Below are 9,684 nucleotides of genomic sequence, written 5' to 3' on the forward strand. Positions count from 1 at the left end.
CTGAGGGTTCCCTAACTCCGAGGTGGTCGCAACTCCCTTTTCCTGGTTTCGCTCCACATTTCATAACCCTCCCCTCCTGAAATAGGTGTCCTCTACCTAGTGGTGGTTAAAGATTCCCAAGCGCTTTCACAACCAGATTTGGAAATGTCCCAGATCTTAGATGTCCATGGACCAGACCAGGTAACTTCCAGAAGGTGCACACAGGGCATGGCATAATGAGAATTACTTGAGCCTGTGTACAGAGGAAGCTGACCTTGTATTGAGACAAAGTGTAAAGTTAAACAGTAACCGCGTCTTATGTTTGTACAGCAGTTTAAAAGCTATGGTGAAACAGGCCTTTAATGTTGCTTATAAACAGTGGCACTATAAACAGTCTAGAAATTTCTTTAACTCTTGCCTCTCGGCATATGAAGTTATAATTAGCCTCTAAATGGACTTACTACATCCAAATCAAATCTGCAGATGAGAAAGACTTTAGAATTCAGAGTTTAGTAATGATGCTAATAGCACCTCCATGAAATTGTATGGTATGAGTATGTCCTGTTACAGGAAATAATTTCCATTGTGATCAGAATAAAAGGTATTCTGGTTAAAAAAGTATTCTAGTTAATAAATATCATATTTTTATTTGTGTGTATGATTTTCTAAACAACTACAATGCATCGAGTCTAAAGTAAAACAACACAAAAAGTTTTGTTGGTTCAGAAAACAGAATTTAGACCACTGTTAAAAATACACATGAACACCTTTCTGGCACCATTTAGAAGTGTAAATAAGAAATTTCTGTTTGATAAAAGGGCTGAGTTGTTAGCTTTTTAATTTAATCATCATTCCTGATTCTAATCATGGATCTTTTCGCTGGTTTTGCCCATTCAACATTGGTTTACTGCACTAGATATGAGAGGATGACATCAAATAATCGCACCAGTCCAATTCTTGGGCTAGCTGGCCTGTGTTTACAGTGCCTATACTGGTGATAAAATATGGTGGCCAAGTAAAACTGGTCTCACACGGCTCGAGTGAATCTGATTTTCACCCGCATACTTAAGACCCCTCAATGGGTCTAAAAGACTATTTGTACGACTTATAAGCCCCTTGTTTTCATTCCCAGTTTCATTTCGTGACATCCGTCTTCCTATTCCTGGGGACGAATGACTAGGGCAGCCGGCCGCTGACAGCCAGGGCTGCGGGGGCGGCTCCGGGGGGCGGCTCCGGGCTCTGCTCCACCCACCCCCTCCCTGCTCCGGGAGGCGAGGGCTGCGCCGAGGGTGCCTCGTTCCTGGGGACCCCTGCGTGCGGAGCCCGGGGGAGTGCGAGCGCGGGCGGGGCGCGCACCCCTTTCTCCCCGACCTCCGGGCGCCCTGCGCCCCCAGATGCGCGCGGGGCGAGAGAGGCTGTCCACGCTTGCGTTTTCTTTTTAGAAGCTTTCAGAAACGAATAGCAGCGCTACAAGCGAATTGTCAACTTTTAATATCTACTTCCGTGTTTCCCGAAGAAACTGCCCAATTGTTTTCCAACGTGGTTGTAATATTTCGCATTTTCAACAGCAATATATGCGAATTCCAAATGCTCCACATCATCGCCAACCCTTGATATTGTCAGTCTTTTAAAGTCTAGCCCTTACAGTGGATGTGATCGCTCGTGATTTTAATTTGCATTTCTCTAATTAATGGTGGTGTTGAGCCTATTTTCGTTATGTTTATTGGCCAGTTGCATATCTTCTTTGGTAAAGTGTTTTGTTTTGTTTTTCCTGAGGAGAATTAGCCCTGAGCTAACATCTTTGCCAATCTTCCTCTACTTCGTATGTGGGTTGCCACCACAGTGTGGCTGAGGAGTGGTGTAGGTCCGCGCCGGGATCGAACCCGCGAATCCGCCATTGGAGGGGAACTCGCTGAACTTGACCACTACCCCACTGGACTGGCCCGGGTAAAGCGTTTATTCGAAACTTTAGCCCATTTTTAAATCAGGATGTTTGTCTTATTATTGAGTTGTAAATTTCTTTGTATGTTTTGGATATGTTATTTCTCAGATATAGGTTGTGCAAATATTTTCATCCAGTCTATATCTTGAAAAAACAAAAACAAAATAGAGTTATTGAGGTATGATTGACCTACAATAAACTGAACATATTTAAATGTACAATGTGATGTTTTGACATATGTATACATCTGTGAAACCATCTCCACGATTAAAAATAAACGTATCCATCCTGCCCTCAAATTTTCTCATGCTCCTTGTTAATTCCTTCCTCTTGCCTTCATCCTGTTCTCCAGGCAACCACTAATCTGCTTTCTGTCACTAGACATTTGTTTTCATTTTCTAGAATTTTATATAAATGGAATCATTCAGTGTATCCTTTTTTTTATGTCTATCTTCTTTCATTCAGCATACTTTTTTTGGAGATTCATTCACTTTGTTGTGTGCGTATCAATAATTCATTAGCTTTTGTTGCTAAGTAGTATTCCATTGTATGGATATATCATATATATTCACATCAGTGGACAATTGGATTGTTTGCTGTTTTTGACCATTATAAATAAAGATGCTAGAATATTTGTATACAAATCTTTGTATGGGCATTTACTTTCATTTTCCTTGGTGATACTTGGGTAAATATCTAGTGGAATGACTGAGTCATATGTTAAGTGTACTTTTTTTTTTTTTTTTTTTTTGTGAGGAGATCAGCCCTGAGCTAACATCCGCCAATCCTCCTCTTTTTTTGCTGAGGAAGACGGCCCTGGGCTAACATCGGTGCCTATCTTCCTCCACTTTATATGGGACGCTGCCACAGCATGGCTTACCAAGCAGTACTTCAGTGCGCGCCCGGGATCCGAACCAGCTAACCCCGGGCCGCCGCAGCGGAGCGCGCGCACCCAACCGCTTGCGCCACCGGGCCGGCCCCTAAGTGTACTTTTTAAAAAACTGCCAAACTGTTTTCCAAAGTTGTTGCACCATTTTATATTCCCACCAGTACAGTATGAGAATTTGAATTGTACCATATCCTTGTCAACACTTAATATGGTCAGTCTTTTAAAATTTTAGTCATTCTAACAGGTGTATAGTGGTATTTCATTGTGACTTTAATTTGCATTTCCCTAGTGACTAATGATACTGAGCATCTTTTCATGTACTTATTAGCCATTTGTATATCTTTTGTGAACTGCTGTTCCAATTTTTTGCCCATTTTTATTGGGTTGTTATTTATTGAATTGCAAGAGTTCTTTATATATACTGGATACATATCCTTTATCAGATACATGATATGCAATATATTCTCTCAGTTCGTGGGTTGTCTTTTCATTCTCTTAACTATGTTTTTCAAATAGTAGTTCTTAATTTTAAATCCAGTTTACCAATTATTTCTTTAATGGATTGTGCTTATGGTGTCATATCTAAGAAATCTTTGACTAAAACAAGGTCATACAGATTTTTCTCCTATCTTTTCTTCTGGAAGTTTTATAGTTTTATGTTTTACGTTTAGATCCATGATGCATTTTAAATTAATTGTTGTGTATTGTGGAAGTATGGATCAAAGTTTATATTTTTGCATCGGGAAATCCAACTTATCCAGCACCAATTGTAAAGACCATCCTTCCTCCACTGGGTTGCCTTTGTAGCTTGGACAAAAATCTATTGACCACATATGTGTAGTTGTATTGCTGGACTCTGTGCTGTTCCATTGATCTATTTGTCAGTCTTGACACCAATACCACACTGTTTTGATCACTGTGGCTTTATAAGTCTTGAAGTCAAGTAGTGAATGTCCTCCAATTTTCTTGTTCTTTTAAAAATTCTTGGGCCGGCCAGGTGGCATAGTGGTTAAGTTTGCATGCTCCACTTCGGCAGCCCGGGGTTCGAAAGTTCGGATCCCGAGTGCGGACCTACACACCGCTCATCAGGCCATGCTGTTGTGGCATCCCACATACAAAGGGGGGGGGGAGATGGGCACAGATGTTAGCTCAGGGCTAATCTTCTTCAGCAAAAAGAGGAAGATTGGCAACATATGTTAGCTCAGGGCCAATCATCCTTACCAAAAAAAGAAAAAAATGAACAATCTTTTAACTATTCTAGGTCCTTTGCATTTCCATATAGACTTAAGCTTGTCAAGCAAAAAAAAGAAAAACAAATGCCTACTAAAATTTTGACCGGGATCTATAGTTCAATTCGAGGAGAAGTTACAACTTAATATTGAGTCTTTGGATTTGGGAATATGTTATCGCTCTCCATTTATTTGGGTCTTTTAAAATTTTTCTCAGGAGTGTTTTATAGCATTCTGTATATAGGTCTTGCATATATTTTATTAAATTTATTCCTAAATATCTCATATTTTATGCTATTTTAAATGCTATCTTTTAAATTTCAATTTCTAATTTTTGTGGCTGGAAATACAATTGGTATTTGTATTCTGTGACCTTGTTACACTTATTAGTTCTAGTAGCTTTTTTTTTTTAGTTATCTTAGTGTTTTCTACTTCATCATATCATCTGCAAATAAAGACCATTTTCTTTCTTTCTGTCCAATATGCATGACTGTTATTTCTTTTTCTTGTCTTACTGTACTGGCTAGGGCTTCCACTGCGATACTGTATAGAAGTGAGAAGAGTATATGGTGTATATACAGTGAGAGGAGTCATCTGTATATAGTGAGAGCTCTCTCTCTATATATACATCACCTGAATATAGGGGGAGGAGTCATCCTTGCCTTCTTCCCAATCTTAGACATAAAGCTTCCAGTTTTTCACTATTAAGTATGATGGTTGCTGTAGGTTTTTTATAGACGCCCTTTCCAAGTTAACTAAGATCCTTTTTATTCCTCTGTTGTTGAAAATTTTTATCATGAATGAGTGTTGAATTCTGTCAGATACTTTTTTTGTTATTTATTGAGATAACCACATTTTTCCTTTAAATTTGTTAATACGATGAATTACACAAATTGATTTTCAATTGTTAAATAAACCTTTTAATCCTGGGACTAATCCTGTGTGATAATGATATACCCTTTTAATAAATTGCTAGATTTTATATGCTAATATTTTAAGGATTTTCTTGTCTTCATGAGGGATACTGGTCTATAGTTATCTTGTACTGTCTTTGTCTGGTTTTGGCATCAGTATAACGCTGTTCTCACAAAAAGAGTTAGGCAATATTCTTTCCTCTACTATTTTCTTAAAGAGTGTAGACCTGGTATTCTTTCTTGCTTAAATATTTGATAGAATTCACAAGAGAAGCCATTTTGGCCTGAAATTTTCTTTATGGGAAGGATTTTAACTACAAACCCAATTTCTTTCATACATAGAAGGCTATTGAAGTTACTTATTCTTTGTTTTTTAATATTAATTTTTTTTGGTAGCAACTTTATTGAGATGTAATTCACATACTATACAATTCACCCATTATGGTTGAATAACATTCCATTGTTTGGATACGAAACATGTTGCTTATCCATTCTTCAATTAATGGACATTTGGGTTCCATCCACTCTTTGGCTACTATGAATAACACTGCTACTAATATTCATATACAAGTTTCCGTGTGGACATAAGTTTTCATTTCTCTTGAGTATATACCTTGGAGTGGAATTGTAGAGTCATATGGTGGCTCTATGTTTAACTTTTGCAGAACTGCCAGACTCTGTTTCTTCTTGAATGACCTGAGTGATTTGTGTCTTTCAAAAAATTTGTCCATGTCATATAAGTTGTTGAATTTATTTAATCAAGTGGTTCGCAGTATTTCTTTATTATCCTTTTATTGTCAGTAAGTTCTGTAGTGGTGTCCTCTCTCTAATTACTGATGTTGGTAATTCGTATCTTCTGGGGGTGGGAGAGAGGGGTTTGTTCAGTCTGCCTAGTGGAGAGGCTTATCAATTTTATTTTTTCAAAGCAGTGGCTTTTGGTTTCATTTATTTTTTCTATTGTTTTTGTTTTCAATTTTATAGGTTTCTGCTCTTTATTTCCTCCCTTCAGCTTACTTTAGGTTTAATTGGCTCTTCTTTTCTAGTTCGTTAAGGTGGAAGCTTAGATCCTTGATTCAAGATATTCTTTCCTCATATTCACATTTAATGCTATCAGCTATCCTTTAAAAGCACTTCTTTAGTTTAATCCCACAGCTTTGATGTAGTTTTCATTTTCCTTCTGTCCAAAATTTTTTTTTTTAAGATTTATTTATTTATTTTATTTCCCCCCAAAGCCCCAGTAGATAGTTGTATGTCATAGCTGCACATCCTTCTAGTTCCTGTATGTGGGACGCGGCCTCAGCATGGCCGGAGAAGCAGTGCCTCGGTGTGCGCCCAGGATCCGAACCCGGGCCACCAGCAGCGGAGCGCGCGCACTTAACCGCTAAGCCACGGGGCTGGCCCAGTCCAAAATTTTTCTAATATCTCTTGCAATTTCCTCTTAGACATGAGTTATTTAGAAGCATGTTGTTTAATTTCCAAACATTGGAGGGATTTTCCAGATAGTTTAGTTATTGATTTCTTGTTTAGTTCTGGTGTGGTTAAAGAACATGGCTTGCATGATATCAATCCTCTTAAATGTATTTGTATTCTCTTGGTGAACTAACTCAATAAATCTCTCTCTTTATCCCTGGAAATATATTTTGTTCCAAAATCGACCTTGATATTAATTTAGCTTTCCTTTGATTCGCATTTACGTGGTATATTTTTTCATCCTTTTTTTTGGTGAGGAATATTGGCCCTGAGCTAACATCTGTTGCCAATCCTCCTCTTTTTGCTTAAGGAAGATTGTCCCTGAGGTAACATCTGTGCCTATCTTCCTCTATTTTTGTATGTGGGTCGCCACCATAGCATGGCTTGATGAGTGGTGGAGGTCCACGCCCAGGATCCAAACCCATGAACTCGGGCCTCCAAAGCAGAGCGCACGGAAATTAACCACTACACCACTGGGCTGGCCCCACCACCCTTTTCCTTTTAACCTATTGGTTCACTTACATTTAAAATGGATTTCTTATGTGGCATACTTTTTATCACAAGTATGAAAAATCTATCTTTTAATTGGTGTGTTTGGACTATTTACAATGTCATGGTCAATATGATTGGATTTAAAGTTTCCATCTTGCTATTTGTTTTCTATTTGTCCCATCTGTTCTTTGTTGTGTACAATTTTATATTTCGCTTTCTTCCACTTTAATCATTATCCTTCGTTTTTAGGAGCTAGGTCTTACTGAGATACCTTCCCCTTATTATTCAGCATTTTGGTTGTGTCCAGTTATTTATTGTGAACATTATTGTACAAGTGGTTTCCCCCAACTTGGATTATACCAGTAAGATTTATTTCTCCAAACCGAAGTAGTGAGTGGTTATTGCTTGTACTCTGGAGTCACAGAACATGTATACCAATCCCAGCTGTGCCAACTAGTTGTGGCCTTGAGAAAGTTACCTCCTCTAAGCCTGTTTCTGAAACTGTAAAACGGAGTTAATGAAAGTTCCTACCACAAAAGATTGTTGCATTAATTAAATGCAGTGCAAGGCAGTGAGGTTAGGCCTAGCAGGATACAAATATTTTCAAATTCTCATCATTAGGCAAAAATAAAGCCATATTTTTGTAAATTGCCTATTTATTAGAATTCCCCTTCCCATTAATTGTATTTCCTTTGTTAATTATGTCCTTTCATTATTAAAACATCTCAATGCTTTTCTTAGCTCTTTAAACAGTAACTTTTAAGTTGTCAATGCGAAATTTTGCAGCCCCTTTTTTAATACACATATTTGTAATTTTGTTAAATCTGACCAAACTTTTAAAAACTTTGTGATTTTTTATTGTTTTTCCTGGAGGATATGCCTGTTAGAATTTTGTTAAAGTTCACTGTTTTGCAGACATTTTACAGGAATTTTATATTCTTTACATCCATAAATGTGGTATATCACCACTTTGTCTCTTCCTTTATTCACTAAGTTCCAAAGGAATTTATATCTTATATAAACTCATAGTTTTTACTAAATTACTCTCTCTCCTTTGTAATGAGTGTGAATGGGTTAGTTTCCCATTTTCCAGCTGGTGAGTGCTGACAGAATACTCCTGATAACTTGTGTCTAGCTTTTATTAAACTTAGTTCTGTATTGAAATGTTATCATCTCGGATTTTTCAGTTCCAAAGTTTTTCAGTGATTCTCTCCCCTTTTTATTCCACTATTAGGTGTAAGAAAAATATTAACAATAATTATTCATTTAGTATTAAGAACCAAAGTCAAAATTGACTTAAATGTTTTTTCCAAAATTCTGTAAAATTTATTATGCCTCCCACTCCAACATAGTCCCTCATGGCAACAGAAATAATGTAACGTTTGTTCCCTACCAGACTACTAAGGATCAGCAGGGCAGGGCCATGCCTATCTTTTTCACTGCTGTATTGTCACTGCCTGACCCATTGTGGGTACACTCCTTGACCTAATCTCATGTAAGGCCGTGTACTAAGCCCTTTAAGTTACAAGGAACACTTTTTTTAACTTTAAAGATGCAATAATCCAGGAACCATACTCTAAATTTGTCCCAGGTTACCTGAATTTCGATTTGGAGTGAAGAGACACTAGACAATTCTATGTAGGGAATGAGAGTTTGGGGAGAAAAGGGGAAGCTAGTTAAGTATAGGGTAGTTGTAGCACTTCCAAACACAGGAGTTATCAGTGTTTTAGCCACAACCAAGTTTTAGACAAGGTATGCAGAAACCTACATAGGTAAGTGTAAACAAAGGTCATATAAATCTACTCACATGTAAAAGAAAGTCCCTAATAAGTGGTCATTCCCAGCGTCAATCATCAGGGGAAGTTTGTGTTAGAAATCAGAAAACAAAATGATGAAGAAAAGACCAATGGAGGCATTAGAGTTTTACTCTTTGGATTCTGGTGCAAAAGGTCAAATTGTGCGGAAGGTCACTGCTAATTTGGCTGATAGTACGATCTCCAGCTAAGATGCCAGTTGAGCTAGTGTGCTGATTCTCAATTGTAGCTTCCTCAAGGCAGTTTAGAATGGGATAGGCTGCCTGAGACCAGGATGAGCAGAACCTCTGCAATGGAAGTTAGGTTTCTGTTGCATAAATTCTGAACTTGTATCTCTTTGCACTCCCTTTCATACTTTTATTTTCAGCTCTTCTTGGGAATTAAGCTCTTGTTTATACTCAGTGTTAAGAGAAAGCAAGTCAGTGTAGGGAATATTCCTCTCCACCAAGCTCCTTCCAAACTTAAGGTAAAGTCAAGACCATTGGAGGTTTATTTTAGTAAAGAGGTAGGCCTTTACTTAGACATGAATTCTACATATATGAGAGTTATACTTCCCTTTAAAGAGGCCATGATTCTTATGCCCAGCTCACTGACAAATCCCTGGTGCTTAGAATAGTAGGTGCTCAATAAATGTGTAGAAACAATTTACAACTTTTACACCAGTGAAAGGCAGGTAACTCTCTCACATACGACGATGGTAAGGACAGAGAGTCATGAAGATGCTTTGAGTGTGATATACAAAGTCCTCATCTTACTGGATTTTACTGTTACATATACTATTTCAAGTTGTGTATTCAAACTTCACCTGTATAAGCAGTTATACATGTGGTACCTAACAGTTTTATTGCACTTTAGTGTAGCAGATTGCTAGTGACAAATAGGATTCAAGATTGTTCAGATCTTTACAGAGAACTTTTGATATTGCCGATATAGTTTTTAAGACAGACTAACTAGG

This window comes from Diceros bicornis, chromosome 15 (assembly GCF_020826845.1).
Source record: "Diceros bicornis minor isolate mBicDic1 chromosome 15, mDicBic1.mat.cur, whole genome shotgun sequence".
In the NCBI taxonomy this organism is placed as follows: Eukaryota; Metazoa; Chordata; class Mammalia; order Perissodactyla; family Rhinocerotidae; genus Diceros; species Diceros bicornis.